The sequence below is a fragment of the Lissotriton helveticus genome, chromosome 4_1 (genome assembly GCF_964261635.1).
Source record: "Lissotriton helveticus chromosome 4_1, aLisHel1.1, whole genome shotgun sequence".
In the NCBI taxonomy this organism is placed as follows: Eukaryota; Metazoa; Chordata; class Amphibia; order Caudata; family Salamandridae; genus Lissotriton; species Lissotriton helveticus.
This window is the reverse complement of record NC_136063.1, coordinates 2,017,732,631-2,017,750,645: the sequence shown is the minus strand read 5'-3', so window position 1 is coordinate 2,017,750,645 and position 18,015 is coordinate 2,017,732,631.

The following is an 18,015-nucleotide window of genomic DNA, read 5'->3' as shown; positions in this document are numbered from 1 at the left end:
TACATACTGGAGGTTCCTGACCCCTTAGGCCTGCTCAGGGGGCCCCACAATGACCCCCAAGACCCAAAAACGTTGTATTTTTTTTAAAACATCCTGGGATACGCGTAGGGTACGCGCACCCTGCTGACCCCCCCTAAAAAAATTAAGGCCCCACTCTGCAAACGCGCCCCCTGGCACATTTGCAGAGGGGGAAAAATTCCCTTTCAATACTCGGGGTCCCTGGGGGTCAAGTAGCCCACCAGGAACCTCCAGTAAGCGCCAGGGGGCTGCCTTGCAGAGATGTGTAAAGAGGCCACGCCCCTTTTTACACCTCTCTGCAACGCAGCCCCCTGGCGCATACTGGAGGTTCCTGGTGGGCTAGTTGGCCCCCAGGGACCCCCAGTATTCAAGGGGAATTAGTTCCCCCTCTGCAAACGCTCCAGGGGGCGCGTTTGCAGAGTGGTGCAGGGAGGGGGCAGGGCTTGAGGTGGCAGATTGCACCACTCTGCAAACGCACCCCCGGCACGTTTGCAGAGGGAGAACTAATTCCCCTTAAATACTGGGGATCCCCGGGGCCAACTAGCCCACCAGGAACCTCCAGTATACGCCAGGGGGCTGCGTTGCAGAGCGGTATAAAAAGGGACGTGGCCTTTTTATACGTCTCTGCAAGCCAGCCCCCTGGCACATTTGCAGAGGGTGAACTAATTCCCCTTGAATACTGGGGGTACCTGGGGGCCAACTAGCCCACCAGGAACCTCCAGTATGCGTCAGGGAGCTGCGTTGCAGAGAGGTGTAAAAAGGGGCATGTAAAGAGGCAACACCCCTTTTTACACCTATCTGCAACGCAGCCCCCTGGCGCATACTGGAGGTTCCTGGTGGGTTAGTTGGCCCCCAGAGACCCCCAGTATTCAAGGGGAATTAGTTCCCCCTCTGCAAATGCGCCAGGGGGCTGCCTTGCAGAGACATGTAAAGAGGCCACGCCCCTTTTCACACCTCTCTGCAACGCAGTCCCCTGGAGCATACTGGAGGTTCTTGGTGGGCCAGCTGGCTCCCGGGGACCCCCAGTATTCAAGGGAAATTAGCTCCCCCTCTGCAAATGCGCCAGGGGGCGCATTTGCAGAGTAGTGCAATCCGTCACCTCAAGCCCCTCCCCCTCCCTGCACCACTCTTCCAATGTGCCCCCTGGCTCATACTGGAGGTTCCTGGTGAGCTAGTTGGCTCCCAGGCACCCCCCAGTATGCAAGGGGAATTAGTTCCCCCTCTGCAAACGCGCAAGGGGGCTGCGTTGCAGAGGTGTAAAAAGGGGGGTGGCCTCATTACACCTCTCTGTAATGCTGCCCACTGGCGCATTCTGGAGGTTCCTGGTGGGCTAGTTGGCTCCCAGGGACCCCCAGTATGCAAGGGGAATTAGTTCCCCCTCTGCAAACGCGCCAGGGGGCTGCGTTGCAGAGAGGTGTAATGAGGTCACACCCCTTTTAACACCTCTATGCAACGCTGCCCCCTGGCACATACTGGAGGTTCCTGGTGGGCTAGTTGGCCCCCAGGGACAAGGGGAATTAGTTCCCCAACTGCAAACGTGCCAGGGTGCTGCGATGCAGAGAGGTGTAAAAAGGGGCATGGCCTCATTTCACCTCTCTGCAACACAGCCCCTTTGGCACATACTGGAGGTTCCTGGTGGGTTAGTTGGTTCCCAGGGACCCTCAGTATGCAAGGGGAATTAGTTCCCCCTCCTCAAACGTGCCATGGGGCTGCATTGCAGAGAGGTGTAAAAGGGGCGTGGCCTCATTACACCTCTCTGTAACGCAGCCCCCTGGTGCATACTGGAGGTTTCTGGTAGGCTAGTTGGCCCCCAGGGACCCCCAGTATGCAAGGGGAATTAGTTCCCCCTTTGCAAACACGCCATGGGGCTGCGTTCCAGAGAGGTGTAATGAGGCCACGCCTCTTTTTACACCTCTCTGCAATGCAACCCCCGGCATATACTGGAGGTTCCTGGTGGGCTAATTGGCCCCCAGGAACCCCCAGTATGCAAGGAGACGTAATCCCCCAACTTAGAATGCGCTACAGGACGCGTTTGCACAGTGGTGAAGGTAGGGGGCCGGGCTTGAGGTGATATGTGCGCAAACATGCCCTGTGGTGTGTTTTAAGTTGGGGAATTAATTCCTCTTCAATCCAGAGGTCCCCTATGGGCCAACTAGTCCAACAGGTACCGCCAGTAAGCCCCACAGAGCGGTTTTGCAGAGTGTTGTAAAAAGGGGGCGTGCCTTCTGAACACCTCTCTACAACGCAGCTCCCAGGCACATACTGGAGGTACCTGGGGGGTAGTTGGCTCACTGGGGACCTCAGGATTGAAGAGGAATTAATTTCCCAACCTAAAACACCCTACAGGGCGTGTTTGCACACATGTCACCTCAAGCCCCGCCCGCTTCCTTTACTATAGAGCACAATATTCCTCTTAAATCAGCGGAACTACAAATTCCGATTTTCTCACCTGTTATCACGAGAGACGTCAGTGCTGCATCTTTGAGCCCAGTACGGACCCTGAAAAGTAAATCTAACCATACTTACCAGTAACTTACATTTCCTTCCATAGGAATCTATTGTGTGGTTTTCACCAGAAATGTTTCTAAGTGTCTATTTTTGAAACGTACAAATATTCCTGTAAAATCAGCCGAACTACGAATTCCAATTTACTCACCTTTTATCAGGAGATACCTCAGTGCTGCATCTTTCAGCCCACTACTGATCCTGAAAAGTAATTCTAACAATACTTACAGTAATTTGAATTTCCTTCCGTAGGCTAACATTGACTGATTTCACTTCGAAATTCTTTTAAGTGTGGAGTTTTGGAACTTTAAAACTTCCTCTAAAATCAGTTGAACTACGAATTCCAATTTACTCACCTGTTTTCAGGAGAGACCTCAGTGCTGCATCTTTCAGCTCACTACTGATCCTGAAAAGTAATTCTAACCATACTTACAGTAACTTGAATTTCCTTCAATAGGCCAACATTGACTGTTTTCACTTGGAAATTCTTCTAAGTGTGGAGTTTTTGAACTTTAAAAAATTCCTCGAAACTCAGCCGAACTACGAATTCCGATTTACTCACCTGTTATCAGGAGACACCTCAGTGCTGCATCTTTCAGCCCACTACTGATCCTGAAAAGTAATTTTAACCGTACTTACCAGTAACTTGAATTTCGTTCCATAGGATATCATTGCCTGCTATATAAAATATATATAAATTTAAAAAATATAAAATAAAAATATTTTTTTTTTACAATTTCAATATTTAAAATTATTCTTTTTCAATTTATATTAAAAATTGTAATGTAATTTAAAAAATAAAATATCTAAAAATAAATATTTTAAAACAATGTAGTAACTCAGTATAAAAAAATATAACAATTAATACATTAAAAAATTATCATTTACAGAACCTTTGAAATTTACTGAAAAAACCATAGGTTTCAGCCACGTTCTAGTTAGGAATTAGCATTTAAAAAACCTTAGAAATTCACTGAAAAAAACAGAGGTTTCAGCCACGTTATAGTTAGGAATTAGCATATAAAAAACCTTAGAAATTCACTGAAAAAAACATAGGTTTCACACATGTTATAGTTAGCTGGACATTTCACTCATACAAAACCATTGAAATTCCCCTGTTATAGTTAGTTCAGCTAACAATAACTCGCGCGCCCGCAATGCACTGCTGATGATGTCACATATTACATCACTCATGACATGGTCAGTGACATCACTCATGACATCACTGATCACATCTCAAATGACATCACTGATGACATCATCCCTGTGAAAGAGTGGCAGACCTCCTCTCAGCGTAATATAACCTTTGATACACACATTCAAAAATAGAAACTAAAATTTTCAAAAAAATGGTGATATCAATACCACTTACAACAACCTATATAGTAATTCCACCATCTACATACACATCCACTTATTCACCAACAGTTCTATATAGTCAATCATACATGTACTCACTCATCATATGTACTCATACACCTATACATCCTGTTACACACCGACACTCATCCATAGAGTTACTCACACACATACTCACACATGCAAATAAACTATCAAACATCCATTTATTTGCATATACAGCTATACACACACCACTAAACTTACTTTTACAGAAACGTACACATACTTACTCTCTTAAACAATCACTTATAGAAACACATACTTATTGATAAAGGAACTCTTCCAATCTCTCACTCTCACATATATTCACTTATATACATCAATACTCACATATACTAGATTAAAACATATGTAGTTACTCATAAAGATACTATTGAGACAGTCATTCACTCACTAACACACCCATACACACACTCATCCACCCATACAGTCCTGCACACATGCTGTCTTCAAAACACATACAAACAGAGAGTCACTCATTCATGCATCTATGCGCTAAGTAATACCCCCACCGAACCATACAGACACTCATACTGATACTGAAAAAACCAACTAATAACCCATATAAACACTCATGTAGCTACTTACCAACCCATGCAGCCACTTATAGACAAAGTGAGACACTGATACAGATATTTACATATTTAAACATTACTCGCTAATACATGTATTCCCTAAGATACACTTAATAAGTCAGTTATGCAATCATTTTTACAAAAATACATCCATTTAGACACCTATTTACCCATTTATTCTTCCATCTACCTTTAGATACACATATATAAAAAATATTTATTTTTCAGAAAGACACACATTCACTGGATGATGTCATCAGTGATGTCATCAGTGATGTCATTTGAGATGTCATGAGTGATGTCATGAGTGATGTCACTGACCATGTTATGAGCGATGTAATATGTGACGTCATCAGCAGTGCATTGCGGGCGCGCGATTTATAGTTAGCTCAACTAACTATAACAGGGGAATTTCAATGGTTTTGTATGAGTGAAATGTCCAGCTAACTATAACATGTGTGAAACCTATGGTTTGTTCAGTGAATATATATATATATATATATATCCAGTGTGAAACACTCCTTCTGGATCCCTCCGACCCATGGAAGGTGGCGTGCACGCCGGCGGAGTAAGTCCGGTAGTTACCACAGTTGTCCCAAAAAGAATTCAAATAAACACGCTCTCAGGAAAGAAAAGGAGTATGCCGGTCAAATAAAGTGCTGTTTAATCACAACGCGTTTCACCAAACAAATGGCTTGATCACGTCCAATATATATATATATCACCACACTCCCCTCCGAAGAAAAGGACAGAGGCTACACGGGGATTCAGAGCAGGACACAGATTTATTGCAAAGTCCCAGCGGCGGCGGATGCATTTCGGCATGAATCCTCAGCGCCCAACGCTGTAAAGAGTACCTCCCTGTGTTTCTTAGCCTGTGTAAAATACCTGCCCACACCACAGTCTCCTCCCTCTATAGTTGTCGACTGACCAATGGAAGTTCAGATCAGGTACATTGGACTTCAATTCCCAGCAGGCACTGTGTCGGCTGTTGCTTGGAGCGGTCTCTTTGAGGGAGTGAGAACAATCATTGGATCGGTGTAGGCTTCAGGTAAGATGGGGGGCCCAAGTCCTGCGAAGAAACAGCGTCCGTCTTGGTCCCCGTGCAAACTGCAGCTACCATTTGCCAAAGTGAGGGCGGGGAGTGGGGGCAGTCAAATGCGAGACTGTGCGCCCACTAGAGCATCAATATCTCTGTCCTCTCACCCACCGTCACAAGGCTACCGGTGGTCTTCGGGAAATACTGATTCCTCAGTCCGATGAGTGCTGCGAGCAGCAGAGTGCCTTTAAGTTTCCCGAGTCGCTTCTTGCTGCAGGGCCATCTGTGCTGTGCTGCAGGGTAGCACAGTAAATATCACCACACTCCCCTCCGAAGAAAAGGACAGAGGCCACACGGGGATTCAGAGCAGGACACAGATTTATTGCAAAGTCCCAGCGGCGGCGGATGCATTTCGGCATGAATTGCCTTCCTCAGCGCCCAACGCCGTAAAGAGTACCTCCCTGTGTTTCTTAGCCTGTGTAAAATACCTGCCCACACCACAGTCTCCTCCCTCTATAGTTGTCGACTGACCAATGGAAGTTCAGATCAGGTACATTGGACTTCAATTCCCAGCAGGCACTGTGTCGGCTGTTGCTTGGGGCGGTCTCTTTGAGGGAGTGAGAACAATCATTGGATCGGTGTAGGCTTCAGGTAAGATGGGGGGCCCAAGGATCCTGCGAAGAAACAGCGTCCGTCTTGGTCCCCGTGCAAACTGCAGCTACCATTTGCCAAAGTGAGGGCGGGGAGTGGGGGCAGTCAAATGCGAGACTGTGCGCCCACTAGAGCATCAATATCTCTGTCCTCTCACCCACCGTCACAAGGCTACCGGTGGTCTTCGGGAAATACTGATTCCTCAGTCCGATGAGTGCTGCGAGCAGCAGAGTGCCGTTAAGTTTCCCGAGTCGCTTCTTGCTGCAGGGCCATCTGTGCTGTGCTGCAGGCTAGCACAGTAAATATCAGCACACTCCCCTCCGAAGAAAAGGACAGAGGCCACACGGGGATCCAGAGCAGGATACAGATTTATTGCAAAGTCCCAGCGGCGGCGGATGCATTTCGGCATGAATTGCCTTCCTCAGCGCCCAACGCTGTAAAGAGTACCTCCCTGTGTTTCTTAGCCTGTGTAAAATACCTGCCCACACCACAGTCTCCTCCCTCTATAGTTGTCGACTGACCAATGGAAGTTCAGATCAGGTACATTGGACTTCAATTCCCAGCAGGCACTGTGTCGGCTGTTGCTTGGGGCGGTCTCTTTGAGGGAGTGAGAACAATCATTGGATCGGTGTAGGCTTCAGGTAAGATGGGGGGCCCAAGGATCCTGCGAAGAAACAGCGTCCGTCTTGGTCCCCGTGCAAACTGCAGCTACCATTTGCCAAACAATCACTTATAGAAACACATACTTATTGATACAGGATCTCTTCCAATCTCTCACTCTCACATATATTCACTTATATACATCAATACTCACATATACTAGATTAAAACATATGTAGTTACTCATAAAGATACTATTGAGACAGTCATTCACTCACTAACACACCCATGCACACACTCATCCACCCATACAGTCCTGCACACATGCTGTCTTCAAAACACATACAAACAGAGTCACTCATTCATGCATCTATGCGCTAAGTAATACCCCCTACCGAACCATACAGACACTCATACTGATACTGAAAAAACCAACTAATAACCCATATAGACACTCATGTAGCTACTCACCAACCCATGCAGCCACTTATAGACAAAGTGAGACACTGATACAGATATTTACATATTTAAACATTACTCGCTAATACATGTATTCCCTAAGATACACTTAATAAGTCAGTTATGCAATCATTTTTACAAAAAAACATCCATTTAGACACCTATTTACCCATTTATTCTTCCATCGACCTTTAGATATACATATATAAAAAATATTTATTTTTCAGAAAGACACACATTCACTGGATGATGTCATCAGTGATGTCATCAGTGATGTCATTTGAGATGTCATGAGTGATGTCACTGACCATGTTATGAGCGATGTAATATGTGACGTCATCAGCAGTGCATTGCGGGCGCGCGATTTATAGTTAGCTCAACTAACTAGAACGGGGGAATTTCAATGGTTTTGTATGAGTGAAATGTCCAGCTAACTATAACATGGGTGAAACCTATGGTTTGTTCAGTGGATATACATATATATATATATATATATATATATATATATATATATATATATATATATATATATATATATATATATATATATATATATATATATATATATATATATATATATATTCACTGAAAAAACCATAGGTTATAGACCATATATAGTTAGGAATTAGCATTTAAAAAACCTTATTTTACTCACACAAAACCATTGAAATTCCATATATAGTTAGTTGCACTAACTATATATCGCGCACCCGCAATCCACTGCTGATCATGTCACATATTACATCATTCATGACATGGTCAGTGACATCACTGATGACATCACTGATGACATCTCAAATGACATCACTGATGAGATCACTGATGACATCATCCAGTGACTGTGTGTTTCTGTAAAGTTTAAATATGTTTTACATATTGAAGAATGAGTAGATGTATAAGTGTCTGGACGAAGGATTTAGTAGGTGCATGACTGAATGTATGAGTGAGTGATTAAATGTGTCTCACTGAGTGCATGGGTTAGTGACTAAACTGTCTTAATTTGTGCATCATTATGTCTGTTGTTCTGTAAACTGCTGCATGTGTTGATCAGTAGCGATATGATTAACTATATGGGTTATTGATTGATTGTCCAAGTATTTGTATAGGAGACTGAGTGTGTGTGTGGCTGGCTGGGAGGTGTGTGACTCTGTGCCGATCAATGTGTACTTGTATCAATGATTGTATAAGAAAGTAAGTATGTGTTAGTGTATGTTTGAAAATGTAAGGTGCTCTATGTTTAACTGTATAGACAAGAAAATGGAAGTGTGATTGATTCTTTACAGGACTGACTAGGTGTGTGAGTAACTCCATGGATGAGTGGCAGAGTGTAAGTGTCTGTATAGGTGTATGAGTGCATATGATAGTGTTGTAAAGATGAGTGATTGTATGTATGAATGATTGTATGGGTGAATGAGTGAATGTGTGTGTAGACGTAGGAATCAGTGAGTACGTATGTAGTAACTAGTATTGGTGTGTCAATGGTTTCAAAAATTATACTCTGTATTTAACACTGGGTGAAACAGAGGTTATATTAAAACGTGAGTAGATGCATTGTATTGTCACATGAATGATATCATCAGTGATGTGGTCATTGATGTCATTTGAGATGTCATCAGTGATGTCATCAGTGATGTCACTGACCATGTCATGAATGATGTAATATGTGACATGATCAGCAGTGGATTGCGGGTGCGCGATATATAGTTAGTGCAACTAACTATATATGGAATTTCAATGGTTTTGTGTGAGTAAAATAAGGTTTTTTAAATGCTAATTCCTAACTATATATGGTCTATAACCTATGGTTTTTTCAGTGAATTTTCAAGGTTTTGTAAATGCTAATTCCTAACTATATATGGTCTATAACCTATGGTTTTTTCAGTGAATTTCAATGGTTTTTTAATAGCAAATATCATAAGCTGTCGAATGTCAAGTACGTGGTAAGTAAAAACATTTTCGTGTTTATGCACACTGATCTGCTTTGAATACTGCCCCCCACCCCTCATTTCTATTAGGAGTACTCTCTCTTTGCAGATAGTGAAGGGTAGTTAACGCAGCCCTTTGCCCCCTTTGTAATACGTCGTGCCTGCTTCTCTCTCCATTTGATTGATTGTTCTCTTTGGTTCATTCTCTATTTACAAACAAGCACAGAGTCGCAATACTCTGTTTAGTCTTTGCAGATAGCGAAAAATCGTGTAAAAAAACAAAAGGAATCGAGCAAAATCATTAGGCCACTAATGGGATCTCTTTTTGACCTCGCTAAAATAGAAACATTAGGAACAACCTGTTGAAAATAGCAATGCGTATGTACATAAGCGGCGTTCATTTGTGTTCACAGTACCCCTTGTTGATTGTTTCAATCGAGCATTGAATTGTTCGAAGTTAATTCTCTTAAGGATCTTCTCTACCTGCAAACGAGGAAGAATAGGAATATTCTCTCTCCCTTTGCAGATAGTGAAGGGTAGGTAACGCAAGCCTTTAACACGTCGTACCTATTTCATTCCTCATTGATTGATTGATTGTCCGAACATTGACTGTTTGGGAATTAGTTCTTTTTGGAGGTATTCCCTGTTTGCAAATAAACGTAGGAAAATCTTTGCAAGTAGTGAAAGGGTACGTAATGCGGACCTTTCTCCCCCGTTGTAATCTGTCATGCCTATCTACTCCCCACTGATTGATGCACCTTTTTCACCCGGACCATTTACTAGAGATACGTCATCTGGCCCGACCAGAGAGCACCCCTAGTGAAAAGGACATATGCAATAATAACGAAGTGATCACTGTATCCTGTTAACAGAAACTTTACCATGAAACAACCTGGAAAGAAAAAAATAGGAAAACGAAAATCAGTAGGCCACTGATGAACATGAACTTTTATTAAACAACAAACAAAGAAACGATAACATAACGTAATGATAAAACCTATTAATGTCCTAGAAACAAGAAAACGTTAAAGTATGCCAGTGGTGAGAGACCAGAAAAACAGTCCGAGAAACCAAATCACCCCTCGCTGTCCCAACTCATGCACTCTGAAAGTTCAAAGTTTTGAGGAGTGCTTGTAACATTGTCTGAAGCCTATTTGCAATTGCTTCATCTTCACTATTCTTAAAGTAAGTGGGGGCTGTTGTGATGCGGTGCCACCCTGAACCGCTTGACGGAGGCCCCCGAGGGACGGTGTCATGTCGCGGACTCGGAGGGGGCGCTTGGCTCCGGCCCCCTCCCCAAGTCGTGTTGCCCTGGTGTGGCCTGAGATCGCCCCCGACATAGGTGGCCGGCTCCCGGGGTCAAGCGGAACTTTTTTCCTTTTGGTGACTCTTCCATTCTTCACCTTGTCCCACAATCCGTTTCACCTAAAGACACGCTGTAGTGGGGCACCCCTTTTCCGTTTCATTTGCCATTCAGCCCGCTTTTGCTACACTGTGCCTCTTCCGCTATTCAGCTGTTTACCGCCCGCTCTTTCGACTACAGCGTCTCGCTCACCATGTACTTGAGTTGCTCCCGCTCTTGCGGTGCAGCGATAGGCGGCTGCCACAGGACTCTCAAAATGGCGGCCATCTCTTCAGATTTGGGCGTGGTCCACTAAAATGGGCCTGCGACACCTTGGAACTCGGACGCTTGTCTGCTAGAGCTTGGGCTCCATTCTCGAAAGCGTCCCCTCATCCTTGAAGATTCTACAAAAGTCTTGGGGGCCCCCGACTCCCGCAGGCTTCTGGTGGGGAGCGCCTAGCATGATTGCTCGTGGAATGGCCACGACGGAGCTACGAAATGGTGGTGCTCTCATGCTAACGCCAGCTTCAGTCTGAAACATCCAGAAACACTGTAGACTACCAATTCGATCAGTTCCGGTAGCGCTCCAACGTGACCCGGTAGAGAAGAACTTGCCCTCCCCTCTTTGACTGATGGTTCTTGTTGCCTGTCCCTTCTGTTGTCATTTAACAGAACTATTTAGCCTGCTGAAAGGGGTTGTGTGCCGTCCGCTGGTTGGTGGAGACATTTTGACTATATTCTGGACCTGCGTTGTCGCGTAATGCGTCATATGACGTGCCGCGTTAGAAAGTTTAATAAATTATTAAACACAATAAACAATCCTTAAAAAATAAAAAAAAATAAAAAATAATCAACAAAACCAACAATCAATTAACATACAGTATTTGAAAAGTCTATCATTCATTTTTCATTGCAGTACGCTGCCCAGAAAGCTTCCCGGTTCCCGGACCGGGCGCTACCCACGCAAAAAAAAAAAAAAAAAAAAATTTTTTTTTTTTTTGCCCCGCGGGGCCGTTTTAAAGCCTCCACATTAAACCTAGGGGGTCAGGGAGGATCTACTATGCCCCCTTATGGTTATTTGCCCCTTTGTTTTGGCCTCCTCTTGTCTCTCGATCCTACCGAGAGACAAGATGGCGGCCGCTACGGACTTTTTGGAATGTTGACAGACGCCAGAGAACCAATCAGCTAGCCCTGCAGATGTAGTTTATGGCCCCAGCTGTAAAGAATCACCCCTCTTCAAAGGAGTTATAGTAGATCAAGGCCCACACTCGATGAGATCCGTCACAGCAGACGCGTTCCTATTATCTGAAAACCATCCTGTATTGTGATTGGGGAGGGGACCGAGCCTGAAGCGGAAGATTCCAGGGATGACTCTTTGTACATCAAAGTTTTTACAATTATGTGTCACATTAAAAATATATAGCACTCCGACAAAGTAGTAAGATTATAAAACTTTAATAACTTATAAATATATACAAGAAAACAAAAATAGTAATAACATATAAACATTTTTAGGTAAAAACAACGAAGTAGCGGTCGGCTGTGCGAATAGTCCCAACGCAGCACAACGTCCAGATTTCCGGCGTGGGGCGTTGCGGGGGGTGGGTCATCAGTAGCAAACTGTTGTGCGAATAGTTCCAAGGCAGCAGAACGATGGCACCAAGGTGATGTCCAGTAAGTTGCCGCACTGGTTTTGGTATCCTACAATGCTGCTCCGAATAACGGCGTGGGGCGCCCCGGGGGAGGCGGCGTGAACGGGCCTCTCCAGGTGGAGTGTCATCTGTTGTAGTGGGGCGCCCCTTTACCGTTTCAGTTGCCATTCCGTCCGTTTTTGGTCCACTGTGTCAAAAGCCGCAATTCAGCTGAGTTGCGCCCACTCTTGCGGTGCAGCGATAGGCGGCTGTCACAGGACTCTCAAAATGGCGGCAGGCTGTTTCCTTTTTGGGCCTGGTCCACTGAAATGGCCCTGGGACACCTTGGAAATCGGACGCTTGTCTGCTAGGTCTTGGACCCCATTCTCGAAAGCGTCCCCTCCGCCTTGAGGATTCATCAAAAGTTTTGGGGGCCCCCGACTCCTGTAGGCTTCTGGTGGGGAGCGGTTGCCATGATTGCTCGCGGAATGACCACGACGGAGCTACGAGATGGTGGTGCTCTCATGCTGACGCCAGCTTCAGTCTGAAACATCCAGAAACAAGGTGGGGCTTTCATCGTTTGGGGAAAAAAAAAAGTTTTCATCCAATGAAAAGTGTTGTTTTTAGGTCATATGATCAAGCCTTCCATCATTAGGAAACCAAAAGTAAAATGAACCAATGAAAAGTTTTATAAACAAGTCACATGACCTGTTATGCGGCATAGGGTATAAAATGCGGAGAAAATACGTTGGCACGTGAGGCGGCGTCAGTAGCGGACCGATGTGCGAATAGGCCAAAGGCAACACAACGCGCCAAGATCCGGATGGCACCGAGGTGGTGTCCAGCAAGTTGCAGCACTGGTGTGGCCATACTACAATGCTGAAAGTCGGCGTGGGGCGCCCCGTTGGCCTGTGAGTTTGCGTCAGTAGCGGACCGATGTGCGAATAGGCCGAAGGCAGCACAACGCGCCAAGATCCGGATGGCACCGAGGTGGTGTCTAGTAAGTTGCCGCACTGGTGTGGCCATCCTACAATGTTGAAAGTCGGCGTGGGGCGCCCCGTTGGCCTGTGAGATGGCGGCAGTAGCGGACCGATGTGCGAATGGGGCCATAGGCAGCGCAACAATATTTTCGGAATAGAAGACACCACAAGGCGCTGAGATGCCAAGATCCGGATGGCACCGAGGTGGTGTCTAGCAAGTTGTGGCACTGGTGTGGCCATCCTACAATGGTAAAAGTCGGCGTGGGGCGCCCTGTTGGCCTGTGAGATGGTGTCAGTAGCGGACTGATGTGCGAATGGGGCCAAAGGCAGCGCAACAATATTTTCTGACTGACACCACAAGGCGCTGAGATGCCAAGATCCGGATGGCACCGAGGTGATGTCTAGCAAGTTGCTGTACTGGTGTGGCCATCCTACAATGGTAAAAGTCGGCGTGGGGCGCCCTGTTGGCCTGTGAGATGGTGTCAGTTGCGGACCGATGTGCGAATGGGGCCAAAGGCAGCGCAACAATATTTTCTGTATGGAAGATACCACTAGGCGTTGAGATGCCAAGATCCGGATGGCACCGAGGTGATGTCTAGCAAGTTGCTGTACTGGTGTGGTCATCCTACAATGCTGAAACTCGGCGTGGGGCGCCCTATTAGCCTGTGAGATGGCGTCAGTAGCGGACCGATGTGTGAATGGGGCAAAGGTAGCGCAAGAATATTTTCTGAATAGAAGACACCACAAGGCGCTGAGATGCCAAGATCCGGATGGCACCGAGGTGGTGTCTAGTAAGGTGCACTGGTGTGGTCATCCTACAATGCTGAAACTCGGCGTGGGGCGCCCCATTAGTCTGTAAGATGGCGTCAGTAGCGGACCGATGTGCGAATAGGCCGAAGGCAGCACAACGCGCCAAGATCCGGATGTCACCGTGGTGGTTTCATAGTTGAGAGGCACTTCATCTGCAGTGGGGCGCCGAGATCCGGATGGCACCGAGGTGATGTCTAGCAAGTTGCTGTACTGGTGTGGTCATCCTACAATGCTGAAACTCGGCGTGGGGCGCCCCATTAGCCTGTGAGATGGCGTCAGTAGCGGACCGATGTGCGAATAGGCCGAAGGCAGCACAACGCGCCAAGATCCGGATGTCACCGTGGTGGTTTCATAGTTGAGAGGCACTTCATCTGCAGTGGGGCGCCGAGATCCGGATGGCACCGAGGTGATGTCTAGCAAGTTGCTGTACTGGTGTGGTCATCCTACAATGCTGAAACTCGGCGTGGGGCGCCCCATTAGCCTGTGAGATGGCGTCAGTAGCGGACCGATGTGCGAATAGGCCGAAGGCAGCACAACGCGCCAAGATCCGGATGTCACCGTGGTGGTTTCATAGTTGAGAGGCACTTCATCTGCAGTGGGGCGCCGAGATCCGGATGGCACCGAGGTGATGTCTAGCAAGTTGCTGTACTGGTGTGGTCATCCTACAATGCTGAAACTCGGCGTGGGGCGCCCCATTAGCCTGTGAGATGGCGTCAGTAGCGGACCGATGTGCGAATGGGGCCAAAGGCAGCGCAACAATATTTTCTGAAGAGAAGACACCAAAAGGCGCTGAGATTCCAAGATCCGGATGGCACCGAGGTGGTGTCTAGCAAGCTATGCAGTTGAGTTGTGTGCGCACTTGCGGCGAATAGGTCGAAGGCAGCATAACAATGTTTTCTGAATAGAAGACACCACAAGGCGTTGAGATTCGGTTACCACCGAGGTGATGTCTAGCAAGTTGCCGCACTGGTGTGGCCAATCTACAATACTGCTCCGAATAACGGCGTAGGGTGCCCGAAGGGGGGGGGGGGGGAGGCGGCGTGAACGGGCCTTCCTAGGTGGAGGCTCGTCTGCTGTAGTGGGGCGCCCCTTTACCGTTTCAGTTGCCATTCAGCTGAGTTTCGGCTGCTCTTGATGCTACAGCGACAGGCGGCTGCAACAGGACTCTCAAAATGGCGGCCTGTTCTTTGGATTTGGGCCTGGTCCACTAAAATGGCCCTGGGACACCTTAGAACTCGGACGCTCGATTTTTTTTTCCTTTCCTGTACATGCAAAAAAAGCTAAATGCCCGGTACGTTACACGCTTCATCTGCCACGATGAACTCTCCAGAGGAACCGAAAAAATATATAGTTATGGTAACTATACCATGCATCGTCATATGGAGAGGTGGCACCAATTAATTATAGTGCTGCATAAAAGAAAGATTTGGAGGAGAACCCCTGACCTGCTAGTACATTCATCAAAGAAGTGGCACTGACAGCATCAGAGGCAAGGGAAACGGTCCCAAATATTTAGAAGAACTTTGGAAAGATTAAAATGACATGTTTAGATTGTGGCAAATTAATTTCATGTGGACAGATGAGTGTTACTCTAATAAATACAGCATATGAACATCATCATAGTCGATGGTTGGTAGAGACATTTTGACTATATCCTGGACCTGCCCGTCCTCGCCCAAAATGGCGCCGGAATAAATGGGACTCATAACTCCTTGTTGTGTACTGGTTGCAGAACCTTGAAATCACGAGATACGTATGCAGTTTTGAAGCACATGGCGGGCGGGGACGAGAATTGATTGAATATTTCGACATCCCTATTGATATTAAGTTCTGATGTGTTATTGATTACTGTACTATTGAAAGTTCGAATTAACGTCACCCATGGTACTTGCCCGCAAATGTATATCTAGATAATTTTATTGTAACTGGCCCTGTCGTATTTTAATTATAAAATGTACGTCCACCGATTCCGTAACTGTTAGACACCTTAGTTCTTGCAACCTAATGGCCCGCCCGTTACGTTCCTCTACAGTGTAAATGTCTACTCATCATATACGATTACAGTTTGCTCCGTGGCCGGCCCACGTGGTTATAGGCTCGTATTTGTATAATGAAATTTTCACAATAAAGGTTTTTAAAAGAAAACATGGTAGTAGTATATACATTGGTAAAGTTTTTAATAATAGTCACTGTTTTAGAATCATTAAAAGGCAAGTGAAATAAAGCAGACCAATTACATGAAGGGTAAAAGGTATAATACGAAGGAACGCAGTAAAGATAAATGGTCAAGGGCTGTTGTGTTTTCTATTCCTGCAACATAAAGTGATCGATAAGAATCTCATATTCAGGCGTATCGGCGACTAAGACAGCAGGTCGACCCTCTTTTGCTCAACGGCTCCGTCATGGGACGAAGAAACGCTCTTTTTCTCGAAAAAAGAATATATTTTACTTGCAGGACAGTTGTAAATTTTCCGGGAAAGTACATTAGCCTGGAACATTATAACATATATTTAAGAAAAAATAATGTTCGGAAGTAATAAAAAGCGTAATTTTTAGGTCATATGACCAAGCCTTTCATCATTAGAATAAGAAAAGTAAAATGAACCAATGAAAAGTTTTATTAACAAGTCACATGACTTGTTATGCTTACGTTACGCGCTGCACGCCCCGGATGACTTCCGGATGCGCTAACGCGGCGCGTCATATGACGCATTACGCGACAACGCAGGTCCAGAATATAGTCAAAATGTCTCCACCAACCAGCGGTCGGAACACAACCCCTTTCAGCAGGCTAAATAGTTCTGTTAAATGACAACAGAAGGGACAGGCAACAAGAACCATCAGTCAAAGAGGGGAGGGCTAGTTCTTCTCTACCGGGTTACATTGGGGCGCTACCGGAACTGATCGAATTGGTAGTCTACAGTGTTTCTGGATGTTTCAGACTGAAGCTGGGGTTAGCATGAGAGCAGTACCATTTCGTAGCTCCGTCGTGGCCATTCCGCAACCAATCATGGCAGCCGCTCTTTATCGTTATTTTGGGCGGGGTGGGTGGCGGAGCCGAGCTGTTTTGCAGCCATCATTGTGTGGAGTTCAGTTCATTTCACTAGTTTTGTATTTGTCATGAGGGGTTGTTCCTAATGTTTCTATTTTAGCGAGGTCAAAAAGAGATCCCGTTAGTGGCCTACTGATTTTGCTCGATTCCTTTTCTTTTTTTTTACACGATTTTTCGTTATCTGGAAAGACTAAACAGAGTATTGCGACTCTGTGCTTGTTTGTAAATAGAGAATGAACCAAAGAGAACCAATTCTAAAACAGTAAATACTTGGATAACAATCAATCAAATGGAGAGAGAAGCAGGCACGACGTATTACAACGGGGGCAAAGGCCTGCGTTAACTACCCTTCACTATGTGCAAAGAGAGAGTACTCCTAATAGAAATGAGGGGGGGGGGCACCATTCAAAGCAGATCAGTGTGCATAAACACGAAAATGTTTTCACTTACCACGTACTTGACATTCGACAGCTTATGATATTTGCTATTAAAAAACCATTGAAATTCACTGAAAAAACCATAGGTTATAGATCATATATAGTTAGGAATTAGCATTTACAAAACCTTGAAAATTCACTGAAAAAACCATAGGTTATAGACCATATATAGTTAGGAATTAGCATTTAAAAAACCTTATTTTACTCACACAAAACCATTGAAATTCCATATATAGTTAGTTGCACTAACTATATATCGCGCACCCGCAATCCACTGCTGATGATGTCACATATTACATCATTCATGACATGGTCAGTGACATCACTGATGACATCACTGATGACATCTCAAATGAGTAAAATAAGGTTTTTTAAATGCTAATTCCTAACTATATATGGTCTATAACCTATGGTTTTTTCAGTGAATTTTCAAGGTTTTGTAAATGCTAATTCCTAACTATATATGATCTATAACCTATGGTTTTTTCAGTGAATATATATATATATATATATGCGCAGACTCCAAGGAAACGCCACTTCCAAATCCTAGTACAGCACAGGACCGGCAAGGCAAGCAAGGAGACGGACCA